The sequence below is a fragment of the Acinonyx jubatus genome, chromosome C1, assembly GCF_027475565.1.
Source record: "Acinonyx jubatus isolate Ajub_Pintada_27869175 chromosome C1, VMU_Ajub_asm_v1.0, whole genome shotgun sequence".
Classification (NCBI taxonomy): Eukaryota; Metazoa; Chordata; class Mammalia; order Carnivora; family Felidae; genus Acinonyx; species Acinonyx jubatus.
This window is the reverse complement of record NC_069381.1, coordinates 3,498,343-3,512,838: the sequence shown is the minus strand read 5'-3', so window position 1 is coordinate 3,512,838 and position 14,496 is coordinate 3,498,343. Positions and strand designations below refer to the sequence as shown.

The window sequence follows — 14,496 nt, the reverse complement described above, 5'->3', positions numbered from 1 at the left end:
CTCTCTCTGGGGCACGTTCATCCTCCCACGCTCTTGCTTCTTTCTCTTTTGGGTCGAGGCCTGTGGCTGCCAGCCGTGGACTCTCCACCCCTTGCTACACCGCACCTGTTCTCAGTCAGCCTGATCACACGGAGACACCAATGACCCTCAGCTGTCACCAAATCCAGTGGAACATTCTTCCCTTTTACCTGATGTTGCAAGACCACTGCCTGTGCAGAGCTTTGCTCTCCTGACCTCCCGCTGCTCTCTCCTCCTGTCCCGGCCATGGGCTCCTGGCCCCTCCATGCTCCACCCCAGGGCCCGTCCTTGAGAGCTGACTCCAGGAATCTCATGCCATCGTACTCAGTCCCACCATTTCCCACCAATGCCTCCCTCCCGGTGTGCCCAGGGCTCACACAGAATCCTCCTTCTGCTATCTGCCCTGTCTTCGCGAGTGGGCCCCCAGCTGGAATTGGGAACCCTTTTGGAATCTTCTGTTCTGCTCCCTGTACATCTAGTGGTCATTCTAGCCTTTGCTGACTCTTGAATCAGTTTCTTCCTTCCAACCCCACCTCCTTCCTTCAGCTCCACGGGCCATCACTGACCCAGGAACATGCACCGTGGCCCCTAGCTGGTGCCCAGAGTCCTGTCTCCCTGCACAAAAGCTCCCCCAGACTGCTTAGGGGAGACGCCAGGAGAAAGTCTCAGCGGCAGCCTTTTGTCCGGGTTCTGTGACCACAGGGGAGCAGACAAGGCACGCGGGGGCTGGCGGGACAGAGACGTACGCCGTCTTCCCAACCTCCCATCCCGGCGTTAGGCCCACGACAGCCTGTGGCAGGTAAGGAAGTTGGAGACAAAGCAAGGACGCCTCTCTCCCTCTCACCGCCTTCAGCTCCTGGAACTGACCGCAGAGGAAGCAGATACCATGTCAGTGACCGGCATGAGGCTTCAGAAGAGGCACCAGGGACATTTTCATGCCACTCTTTCAGAGGCTGGAGAGGTCGCCGACTCCCAGGCTATTTCTCTTTGGCCTCAAAAGCCGCCTCTGTCCCACTGCTGTCGCTGTCACTTGGAATACGATCAGGTAACATTTGTCAGATGTCCGAGCGCTTGCTATATGCAAGCACTGTACGTGTCCTTTCTCATCGGGGCCTCCCGGTGGCCTTCCCCTTTTAGACGCTGAAGCTGAGAAGGGGAGTGAGGACCTGCTTGGGGCTTCGAAGGTAGCGAGTCGGTCGGTGGTGGCCCTGTAATTAGACCCCGAGCAGCCCGGGTCCCAGAGCCTGCGCTCCTGACCATGGAGGCATGGTGACCTTCACTGACGGTTTTTCACTGGGCTGTGTTCTTCCCCGTTTCCTATCCTTTCTCACGTGCCTTCCGTGGAGACAGGTGACAGCTTGTCGGGTCCTGGCTGAGGGGGGACCTGACGGTTACTCGACACCTGCTAGGTGCCAGGAGCTTTACAGATGTGCCTCATTCTGTCTCCACAGAGCCCTGTGCATGCTGATTGCAAACTGCCTGAAACAGGGGCCTTTCCCTCCCACCTGAATCCTGCCATTTCCCGGCGTGTGGGGGAACTCCTAATATGTAGTGCACGTTCAGTTCTGTTACGACTTCCACTCACTGCCAAGGAACCTGGGGCTTGGGTCACAGCTGTGGTGCGGCCTCTCCCAGACTGCAGGCCCGCACCCACCCCTGACCAGTCCTCCATTCCAAAGAAGCTGCTAGATTCCCTCTTCTCGGTGACATTCGGCCAAGAAACAGATTTCTCTTTCCCCAGGCAGCACAGCCCGGCTGACCATTAAACATTATTCCTTCCTGATATCTTTTACCACGATGTATTTGGTGGTTTGATGGGCAAAAAAAGATTCCTGGTCCGTACCTTTAATGTAACGAGGACATTAGGGATGCGTAATGGAGGTGGAAATCACTTTCTAACACATAAAACATAAATACAGCAAAAGTGCACAAATGAGCTATAACTCTTCCTTCTTTTCATGGTCAATAATAAAAAAAAAAAGCCCCAATCTTTCCTCATTAATTTGGACCAGGATGAAACTGTGGGGCTGCTGATTTTTCAAAGTGCTTTCTGCAAAATAATGAGGCTGTTTATTAACATCCAGGAGGCGAGGGAGGGCTCGTAGCTACGACAGTTTCTATAGTAACTGCAACAAGAAAAGGGAGGCACAGCTGGAGAAATCTGTGCCACCCCCCCCCCCACCCCTTGGTAGCAAGGGGCAGGCCTGGGGACCCCGGGCTAAGTGACGAGGTCACTTGGGGCTGTGTCCCCTTGGTTGGTCTTCAGGAGGAAGGCAGAGGGTTTTAGGGTTCGGTAAAAGTAGCATTGATAAGAAAGGACATTGGCTTTACGCTTGTAAATGGCGTGTGATGTCTTGGAGGCGTGGTTGTGTGTGGCCTTGTCTATAAAAAAGGCTAAAAGCAGGTTCTTGAACATCACTTCACACTCCCCGTGATGGCTACAATCAAAAAGGTAGACCACAGCGAGTGCCGGTGAGGGTGTGAATAAACCAGAGCCCTCCTACATGGCTGGTGGGGAGAGGAAAATAGAGCAGCCCCTTTGGAAAACGGTCTGGCGGGTCCTCAGAAAGTAAATCATAAAGTTTCCATAAGACTGGACAGTCTCACGTCTATGAACGCAGCAGAAAGAAATGAAAGCATATGTCCACACAAAAACTCGTGCAAGAACGTTCACAGCAGCATCGTTCACGATAGCCCCCAAGTGGAAACGACCTGAATGTCCATCAACTGATACACGGGTAAAGAAAATGTGGTCTATCCATATGCTGGGATACTGTGGAGACACAGGAAGGCATGAAATCCTGATGCCCTGCAGCACAGATGACACATGGAAACGTTATGCTAAGTGGAAGAAGCCAGTCACCAAAGACCACAGATTGCATTAGTGTCCTGAGGCCACCGTAACAAAACGCCACAGACCAGTGGCTTAAACAGCAGAAATGCAGTCCCTTATGGGTTCCGGAGGCCAAAAGTCTGAAATCAAGGTGCCGGTAAGGCTGGTTCCTTTAGAGGGTTGTGAGGGAGAATCTATTTCACGTTTTTTTTCCTGGCTTCTGGTGGCTTGCTGGCCATCTTTGGTGGATGGTCTTCTCCCTGTGTGGGTCTTTGTCCAAATTTCCACTTTTTATCAGGACAGAAGTTATACTGGACCAGGCATGCACTTTGCTCCATGATGATCTCATCTTGACTAATTTCCTGGGGAATGACCTGATTTCCATGCAGGATCACATTCTGAGATACTGTGAGTTAGGACTTCAGTGTAGGAAATTTGGGGGTACACATCCCTAAACAGATTCTGTTTATAGGAAATGTCTGGAATATGCAAATCCACAGAGGTGGAAAGTAGCCCAGTGGTTGCCAAGGCTGGGAAGGTTTGTGGGAAGTGGAGAGTGATTGCCAATGTGGGTAGGGGTTTATTTTTTTAGGGGTGACGAACACATCCTAAAGTTGATTGTGGTGTTGGCCATGCAACTCTGTCAATGTACTAAAAGCACTGAGTTGTAAAATTTAAATTGGCGAATTCTATGGTATTTGAATTCTATCTCATTAAAAGGAGATCCTTGAACATCTGAGAAAAGGAGTGTTTTCTTTGCAGTTAAATGCCTGGCAGCCTTTCTTCATTGCTGCTTAAAATTTTTTTTTAAAGGTTTATTTATTTTTGAGAGACAGAGAGACAGACTGCAAGTCGGAGAGGGGCAGAGAGACAGGGAGAAACAGAATTGGAAGCAGGTTCTAGGCTCTGAGCTGTCAACACAGAACCTGACGCAGGGCTTGAACCCATGGATCGCGAGATCATGACCTGAACCGAAGTCAGTTGCCCACCCAGGCGCCCCTCTCATTGCTGCTTTGACTAGTGCCTATACAGACTGTTTCAGCCTCCCTTGGTGCCCTGGCCACACTGTTCCCACTGCTTGGGATGGTTCCTCGTTGCCCTTTTCTGTCCTGACCATCTTCTACAGTCTAGTAGAAGTCTACTCCCCTCCCCAAACCTTTCCTGATGACTAGTTTCCCCTGAGTCCTTTCTTCCCTGAGTTTCTATAGTATATAACTTTGGGTCTTGAGTCTCAGTGGGTTACCTGCCTTATTCTCTGGTTGTTTATGAGTCCCCTGCCTTCCCAAATAGATCACACATTGCTCTAGGGCAAGGACTGTGGGTCCTGCACCTGTAAGCCCTGTGGTGTTCAGGTGAGAGTGGGGTATGTATACCTTTAATAATGTGGTAATTTGACTCATTGATCACACCAAAGAGAAAACATCCCTGGCCCTGACTCAGGGAGCAGATCCATACAAGAGCACATAACTGATTTGCTCATGACTCATTGAATCATGGTGTGACCTGCTCATAGTTGCTGTGAGCCACTACTACTCGCTTCTACTCAGAGAGGTCCCTCTCTTTTAGAGGGAGCTCCTAGCTGCATGAATACCCGAGGCCCCCTATAACGCAGGATGGGCTGGCCCTGGGGACATCATTCCCAATATAGGAGAACCATCGATCCCCTATCCGGTGTGGTCTGCTCCTTGAAAGCCTATTGTCAGGGAAGTAACTTTGTCATGTTCTTTTGTTTCTATAGCTTTTCCTTCCCTGCTTGGGGGTCCCTGGAATCTCCCTATCTGTCCAGACAGCTTAGATTTCTATCTTGATTTCAACTGACTAATAAAAAATATCAACTTAGTGGATGATTCATTTATATCTTAATCCCCAGTTCCAAAAGCTTGGAAAAGCTTTCTAGCTCAAAGTCTTAGGCATTCTAACGGAATGTTTCCCAAGAGATGGCATTTCAGGAAGGAGGGAAGATTTCGTTGGAGACACAGAGTGCTTTACATTATTCCTACTTATTAGGCTGGAGAGACCCCACCATCAACGTTTCCTCTCTTGAAACCCTCTCTGCCAATTTTAAACTATATTTCCCCCAAATATTTCATGAACTCTAATGTATAAAGCACACAAAAGAGGGTATTTCTGGTCAGGATGACACTATAAGTATACACTTCAAGTGCAGACCAAAATCTAAGAAAATATAAAAATGGGAATAGCCAAAATAATATTGAAGAAGAAAACCAAGGTGGGAAGGATGCATCACAATCCCAGACTTTAGACTCTACTACAAAGCTGTAATCATCAAGACAGTATAGAATTGGACCCACAAACCTTTGACAAACCCAACAAATCTTTGACAAAGTAGGAAAGAGTATCCAATGGAAAAAAGACAGTCTCTTTAGCAAATGGTGCTGGGAGAACTGGACAGCAACATGCAGAAGAATGAAACTAGACCACTTTCTTACACCATTCACAAAAATAAACTCAAAATTGATGAAGGACCTGAATGTGAGACAGGAAACCATCAAAGCCCTAGAGGAGAAAGCAGGAAAAAACCTCTTTGACCTCAGCCGCAGCATTTTTTTACTCAACACATCTCCAAAGGCAAGGGAATTAAAAGCAAAAATGAGCTATTGGGACCTCATCAAGATAAAAAGCTTCTGCACTGCAAAGGGAACAATCAACAAAACTAAAAGGCAACTGACGGAATGGGAAAAGATATTTGCAAATGACATATCGGATAAAAGGCTAATGTCTAAAATCTATAAAGAACTCACCAAACTCCACACCCAAAAAACAAATAATCCAGTGAAGAAATGGGCAGAAGACATGAATAGACACTTCTCCAAAGAAGACATCCAGATGGCCAACAGGCACATGAAAAGATGCTCAACGTCACTCCTCATCAGGGAAATACAAATCAAAACCACACTGAGATACCACCTCACGCTGGTCAGAATGGCTAAAATGAACAAATCAGGAGACTATGGATGCTGGCAAGGTTATGGAGAAATGGGAACCCTCTTGCCCTGTTGGTGGGAATGCAAACTGGTGCAGCCACTCTGGAAAACAGTGTGGAGGTTCCTCAAAAAATTAAAAATAGAACTACCCTATGACTCAACAATAGCACTGCTAGGAATTTACCCAAGGGATACAGGAGTGCTGATGCATGCAGGCACATGCACTCCATTGTTTATAGCAACACTTTCAACAATAGCCATATTATGGAAAGAGCCTAAATGTCCATCAACTGACGAATGGATAAAGAAGATGTGGTTTAGATATACAATGGAATACTACTTGGCAATGAGAAAGAATGAAATCTGGCCCTTTGTAGCAACGTGGATGGAACTGGAAAGTGTTATGCTAAGTGAAATAAGTCATACAGAGAAAGACTGAGACCATGTTTTCACTCATATAGGATCCTGAGAAACTTAACAGAAGACCATGTGGGAGGGGAAGGGGAAAAAAGTTACAGAGAGGGAAGGAGGCAAACCATAAGAGGCTCTTAAATACTGAGAATAAACTGAGGGTTGAAGGGGGGGAGGGGGAAAGTGGGTGATAGGCATTGAGGAGGGCACCTGTTGGGATGAGCACTGGGTGTTGTATGGAAACCAATTTTACAAAAAATTATATTAAAAAAAATAAACTGCTGCTTTTGTCTATAAAAAATGGGAAAGTCACAGAGGCATAGCCATCATAGAAAAAGACGTTAAGACATATTTCTCAATAGTCGATAGAACAAGCAGACAAAATAATCTGTCAGGATATGGAAGATCTGAACAACGCAATTAATCAAATTGACCTAATTGACATAAATAAAACCCTGCACCCAACAAAGACAGAATGTGCCTGCTTTTCACTCGAATAAATGAACATGAGTCACTTGCCCAAATTGACCGTACAGTAGCTCATAAAGCAAGGCTTAACCATTTTCAAAGAATTGAAATAATTCAGAGAATGTTCCCTGACGACAGTGCAATTAAGCTAGAAAATCAATGGCAAAAAGATAACTAGAAAATCTCCAACTGCTTAGTAATTAAGCCACACACTTATAAGTCACCTATGGTTCAAAAAAGAAATCACAATGGAGATTCAGAAATTAGAAAATATTTTTAACTAAATGGCAATGAAGACACATCATATTATACTTGTAGATTATAACTAAAGTAGTACTTAGAGAGAAATTTATAGCCTTATATAGAAAAGAAGAAAGGCTGAAAAATCAATAACTTCAGCTCTCATTTTAAGAAGCAAGAAAAAGAAAATCAAGCCAACTCCAAAGAAAACAGAAGGGAAGGAATTATAAAGACAAAAGCATAAATAAATGTAATAGAAAGCAAGTATACAATAGAGAATACCAATAGAGTCAAAAGTAGATTATTTGAGAACATCAATAAAACTGATAAACTCCTAATAAAACTAATCAAGAACAAAAGAGAGAAAACACTTACCAATATAAGGAGTGAAAAAAGGGAAAGGAAGAATTCTGCAGATATTACAAATGTTAATGTAGAAATAATGCAGAAAATAAGAAAATATTATGGACATATATCTGCTGAAGACTGTGTGTACCAAATATATAAGGAATTCTTATGACTCAATTGTAAAAGAACCCAGTTGAAAATGGGCAAAAGGTTTGAACTGACATTTTACCAAAGATGATATACCAATGGCAAATGCACACATGAGAAAATGTTCAATATCATTAGACACAAAAATTAAAACTAAAATCACGGTGAAATACTACTACACACCCACCAGACTGGCTAAAATTAAAAAGACTCTCCATACCAGCGGTTGGCAAGGATGAAGAATAACTCTGACACAAAAATATTAACTTTAAGTAGACCATTACAGGTTAGGTACAAATAGTGTAATCCACTGATCAAGCACTAAAAATAATACAAAAGAGTATAACCAAAAATCCAATAGAAAAAAATAAAATGAAAAAAAAACCATGAAGCATTAAAATAGTCCAAAAGAAGGCAGAAAAATGAGAAGAAATTAACAAAAAACATAGGAGACCAACAAGATAAATAACATGGGTAAGCTACATTCAACCATACCAATAATCACATTAAGTGTATGTGGCTAAATAACCAAATAAAAGGCAGAGATTGTTAGATTGGATAAAAATATGATACCCAGTTATATATCATTTACAAGAAATCCACTTTTTTTCAATATATGAAGTTTATTGTCAAATTGGTTTCCATACAACACCCAGTGCTCATCCCAAAAGGTGCCCTCCTCAATACCCATCACCCACCCTCCCCTCCCTCCCACCCCCCATCAACCTTCAGTTTGTTCTCAGTTTTTAAGAGTCTCTTATGCTTTGGCTCTCTCCCACTCTAACCTCCTTTTTTTTTTTCCTTCCCCTCCCCCATGGGTTTCTGTTAAGTTTCTCAGGATCCACATAAGAGTGAAAACATATGGTATCTGTCTTTCTCTGTATGGCTTATTTCACTTAGCATAACACTCTCCAGTTCCATCCATGTTGCTACAAAGGGCCAGATTTCATTCTTTCTCATTGCCACGTAGTACTCCATTGTGTACATAAACCACAATTTCTTTATCCATTCATTAGTTGATGGACATTTAGGCTCTTTCCATAATTTGGCTCTTGTTGAGGGTGCTGCTATAAACATTGGCGTACAAGTGCCCCTATGCATCAGTACTCCTGTATCCCTTGGGTAAATTCCTAGCAGTGCTATTGCTGGGTCATAGGGTAGGTCTATTTTTAATTTTTTGAGGAACCTCCACACTGTTTTCCAGAGTGGCTGCACCAGTTTGCATTCCCACCAACAGTGCAAGAGGGTTCCCATTTCTCCACATCCTCTCCACCATCTATAGTCTCCTGATTTGTTCATTTTGGCCACTCTGACTGGTGTGAGGTGATATCTGAGTGTGGTTTTGATTTGTATTTCCCTGATGAGAAGCGATGTTGAGCATCTTTTCATGTGCCTGTTAGCCATCCGGATGTCTTCTTTAGAGAAGTGTCTATTCATGCTTTCTGCCCATTTCTTCACTGGGTTATTTGTTTAAGAAATCCACTTTAAATATACAGATATAAATAGGCCAAAAGTAAAATAATAGAAAAATATATTTCGCATGAAAAGCAATACAGAGAAAGCTGGGGTGGTTACACTAATACCTGACAAAGTCAACTTCAACATGAGGAATACTTCCAGGAAAAAAGAGAGACTGTGCACAATTATGCAGGGTCAATTCACCAAGAAGACCTAATAATTCTAAGTAGCTGCTCACATTACAATAAGACTTTAAAATGTAGGAAGCAAAAACACAGAACTGAAAAGAAAAATAAACAACCCACAATTATATTCAGACCTTCAAAACTCTCTTCTCAGCAATTGATAAAGTAAATAGAAAATCAATAGGAATACAGAAGACCTGAGGAACACTTCCAACCGATATGACCTAGGGATATTTGCAGAGTTTTATAACTCAAAAGCTGTAGAATTCACACTCTTAGTAAGTGCTTCTGGAACATTCATGAAGATAAACCCTATTCTATGAAAAACCTTAGTAGATTCCAAAGATTTAAAAGAGTTGAAATAATAGAAACGATCTTTTCTGATCCTAAAGATTTAAGCTAAAAATCAGTAAAAGAAGGGTCTCAGGAAAATCTTGGAAACTAAGCACATATTGCTAAATAACCTTGGGGCGAAAAAGAAGACAAAAAGGAAGTTAGAAAATATTTCAAACTGAGTAAAACTAAGAATGCAACATATCAAAATTTGTGAATGCAGCTAGAGCAGAGCTTAAGGGGAAGTTTCAAGCATTAAAATTAATTAATTAAATACTAAAAATGATTCAATTGATTCAACATTTAGTTAATTATATCAGTTAAATGAAAGGCCTTAAATCAATCACCTAAGTTTTCACTCTAAGAAAATGGAAAAAAAAAAAGAGCAAATTAAATGGAAAATTATAGGTGGAGGAAAACAATAAAGAGAATAAAACAATGAAACAGAAAATAGAAAGAGTAATAGAAAAAAGCAATGAAACCAAGTTGTTTTTTATTTAAAAGATCAGCAAAATCGGTAAAATTCAAGTGAGACTAAAGAAGGATGACAGAGAAGAGACATCAGTGGCCAGCGTCATGAATGTAAGAGTAGAGCCGTTGAAGACACTACAATCACTGAAAGATGATAGGGGAATATTATAAACAATTTTATGCCCATACATTTGACAATTTGGGGAAAAAAAATGTATCAATTGCCCGAAGGACACAAACTACCTAAGTTCACTCAGGAAGAAGTAACCTGAATAGTCATATGTCTATTAAAGAAATTGAACCTGTAGTTAAAAATCTTGCTATAAAACTCCAGGCTTGGTCAGCATGAGAGGCGGATTCCACAATATATTTAAACAAAAATTAATACTAACTCTGTACAAACTCGTTCAGAAAACAGAAGAGGAGGGAACCCTTCTGAACTTAGATTCATACCACTTGATTTCAAGACTTGCTACAAAGCTAACATCATTAATACATCACCATGCTGATGAAAAAAATAGTGCAGAGTGTCCAGAAGGAGATCCACACGAATATGGGCTGATTGATTTTGACAAAGGCGCAAAGACAAGTCAAAGGAGAAAGGAGAATCTTTTCAATTAATGATGCTGGAACCACTGGACATCCATGTGCAAGATGCCTCCCCCCAAAACCCCAAACCTGAACCCATCCTTTTCTCCTTATAATCCCTAAATGTAAAACCTAAAACCTTACAATTTATAGAGCAATGCTGTTCCATATCCGTGTTTTCCAGTATGGGAGCCACCAGACACTTGTGGCTCTTGAGTAATTGAAATGTGGCTAGTGAGACCTAAGAACTAAATTTTAAATTTTACTTAATTTAAATTATACAACCCCATGTAGTGGCTACCGTATTAGACAATGGAGGTTCAGAAGAAAACGCTGGAGAAAATTTTGTGTCACTGGACTAAGCAAATGTTCCTCAAAGATGACACTAAAAATATGATCCAAACAAGAAAAAATGGATACTTCCTGTTTTATCAAAATTAGAAATTTCTCTAAGAAAGACTTTTAAGAGAATGGAAAGACAAGTGATGGACTGGGAGGAGGTATTTACAAGTCACATACATGACAAATGGCTTGTATTCAGAATATGTACAGAATTCTCAAACTCAATCAAAAGAAAACATCTCATTAAAAAATGGGCAAAAGATTTGAATGGATACCTCATCACAGAATATATGTAAAAAGCAAACAAGTACACGGAAAAGCCTCAATGTCACTAGTTATGATCAGAAATGCAATTTAAAACCATCACAAGATGCCGCTACATGCCTTTTAGAATGGTTAAAAGTAAACAAAGAAACAAAGAAACAAACAACAAGCTGACCATACCAAGTGTTGACGGGGATACGAAGCAACCGCAATTGTCACATGTGACTGGTTGCAGGAACGCATGATGGTACTGATGCTTTGGGAAACATTTTGGCACTTTATCATGAAGTTAAATACAAATTCATTGTATGACCCAGCAGTCCCACTCTTGGTATTTACCCAAGAGGAATGAAACCATATGTTCACAAAACATGCATCCAAGAATGTTGACATCAATTTTGTTGGTACTGTCCCCAAATTGGAAACAGTTTAAGTATCCATCAATAGGTGATTGGGAAAAGTGTGGTATATCCATACATTGGGATACTTCTCAGCAAACAAAACAAAACAAAACAAAGCACCCCCCAAAATCAAAACCCCCCAAAAAACTACTGATACATGCAACAACATATTTGAAACTCAAAAATGTCATGCTGACCAAGAGTCCATGCTAATCCTATTTTATATGAAATTTGAAAACTGGCAAAAATAATCTGTGGTAATAGAAAACATACCTGTGGTTGCCTGTTGGAGTGGGATACCTGTGGATGGGGAATGATTGAAGGGGGCATAAGAGAACTTTCTAAGATGATCTATCTAAACATTCATCTTGATTGATAAATTGTATGAAATGTATGTCTTGACTGAGGTGTTCATAACATTGGCATATATACTTGTCAAATTCAAAGTTATTGAATTTTAGACTTAAGATCTAGGCAAAATACTAAATTTAAATTTTTCATTGATTAAAATAAATGAGAGGAATATCTATTCACAGATTTGAAATGATCTCCAGAATAAATTATCAAATGGAAAAACTCAAGGTGGGAACCTATGAACATTTTTGTTGTTTTTGAATAAAACTAATAAGATTACCTCTTTAAAAAAAGATCACCCCTGAAGGCACAGATGAAAAACAGAGGACATGACAGGAAGAAAGTGATCCTTTTCTGAATTTATCTTGTTCTCTAGTTTTTGCCTAGGTATCATGTATAAAATTAAATTCATAAATAAGTTTAAAAAATTCCAAAAGAAATGAAAATTGGAAATAGGGAAAGAGCTGCACAATATAGCGCTTATTAACATACATATCTAATAATACTGTGTTACACACTTGGAAGTTGCTAAGACAGTAGATCCCCCACCAAAAAGAAATGGTAATTACATGATGTGGTGTAGGTGCTAGCTAATGCTACGACAGCAATCATGTTGTAATACAGGAGTATCGAATCAACACATTGTACACCTTAAATGTGCACAGTGTCTGTGCCAACTAAATCTCAATAGAGCTGGGAAAAAACGAAATAGTGGAAAGAATTATTTCATGTCATTTCAGAATACTGTACTGTGATCATATATCCTTACTTGATACACTGATTCACGCAAAGGACAAGTAGTGTTGCCAAGAAATCTTAAATTTCATTTTGGAAATCATATTATTTTTAGTAATATTGGTATTACTCTTTAAAATATTATATAAGAAAATAAAGCAAGTTCATAAATTACGTTCATATTTTTAAGGTCCAAGATTTCTAGTGGATAAAAGAGAGAGACATCATTATGAAATCAAAGAAATTAAATAAAACCCATCTACTGGGAAGTTTGCGTTGGAAATATCAGTATGATCTTACACTATCTTTGGTCTTTATAAAATGTGAGAGTTGGTACTACCCGCTAAAAATGCCCAGAAGCGAAAAACATCCTTAGCATCAGGGCTGTGGTGTCTGTATCCCAAATCCTTATGAACAGGAACTGTGGTCTGAGAAAAGAAGTCTGATTCCAGGGGCACCTGGGTGGCTCACTTGGTTAAGTGTCTGATGCTTGATTTCAGCTCAGCTCATGATCTCATGGTTCGTGGGTTCGAGCCCCCCACTGGACTCTGAGGTGACAGCACAGAGCCTGCTTGGGATTTTCTCTCTCTCTCTCTCTCTGCCTCTTTCTCTGCCCCTCTCCAGCTCATGCTCTATCTCCCTCTCAAAATAAGTAAACATTTAAAAAAGAGTCTGATTCGGGGCGCCTGGGTGGCTCAGTCCGTTAAGCATCCGACTTCGGCTCAGGTCATGATCTCACAGTTTGTGAATTCAAGCCTCGCAACAGGCTCTGTGCTGACAGCTCAGAGCCTAGGGCCTGCTTCTGATTCTGTGTTTCTCTATCTCTCTGCTCCTCCCCTGTTCTCTTTCTCTCTCTCTCAAAAATAAACATTATAAAAAATTTTTAAAGAGTCTGATTCCAGTTCTGGGGCAGGAAATATACAAGATGTGCCTGCCATAGAACAACGGTGTACGCCCCAAACCGGGGAAGTTATTAAAGACTATTGGGGTTCTATCAAAGAATACAGGAGCCAATGACAGGACTTCCGTTGGTCAAAGATGGGACTATCTGAGCCTGAAATATAATGATGGCAATGTGTGCAATACATAAAACTCCATAAGTTTATAATGATGTTCCCAAAAGAGGAAGCAGAGTAGGGACAAAACAAGAGTGTTAGAGATGAGCGGGGAGGGCTGGGGGAGAAGGAAAGTTCATTGGCAGCATGAAATTCTTACTCTGAAAATAAGCAATGAAAGGGAGATAATTAAGCATTTGTTCTTTCTCTCCTCTAAGAATTGGATTGCTTTGGTTGATGAGAGAAAGTTAAGAGAAAAAAATCTTAGTTAATAAGTGGTGGAAGGCTCGTCAGGATCAGAAAATAACCATTTTTCATTCCCCAGTGGAATAATCGATTCAGGCAAAGATGGCCAACGGGTGGGTGGGGTGGGGGGCATTGCATGAAAGGCACAGAACGGTAGGGGACTTGCCCCAGGTCACACAGCTAATGTGTGGCAGATGTAAGATTGGAACCCAGCCCGTCTGGCTGTAGTAGCCATGGTTGTAACCGTTGTACCATTTTCCCTCGTAAAATGGTGATAGTGGTTAAACTCACTGGTTCAACAGGTCCTGATGGGGTTCTACTACCTGTGAGCACAGCACACACAGTTCCTGCTCTCCTGAGGATCACACTCTTGGGGGCTGAAATCCAGGTGTGTGGGTGTGTGGGTGCTCGTTAGGCTGCGATCTGCATTTTGCTGGAGGTTGGAAAGTTTTCATAATAAAAATAAAAAGCAAATAAGAGATTAAATTCGTATTTTGTTGGCATCAATTTGTCTTAGTAGCTGAGATTCACAACGTTTACTTCTCATCAAGTCAGAATGGAGCGATGTTGATGCACGTGACATCTGAAGCCGGCGGGGGGGGGGGGGGGTTGGGGGCCCCTTCAGCATCCGACTTATTTCCGAAGCTTCCTGAG

At 41.6% G+C, this 14,496-nt stretch overlaps 1 long non-coding RNA gene across 1 annotated transcript in view; it reads right to left on the bottom strand.

The window, feature by feature from the left end:
- The window catches only part of LOC113599572 (uncharacterized), a 25,477-nt gene extending 10,981 nt beyond the window's left edge, over window positions 1–14,496 (bottom strand). The window contains exon 1 of the long non-coding RNA XR_008291704.1: window positions 14,134–14,496. This is a non-coding gene — a long non-coding RNA (uncharacterized LOC113599572). The remainder of the gene's footprint in view (window positions 1–14,133) is intronic.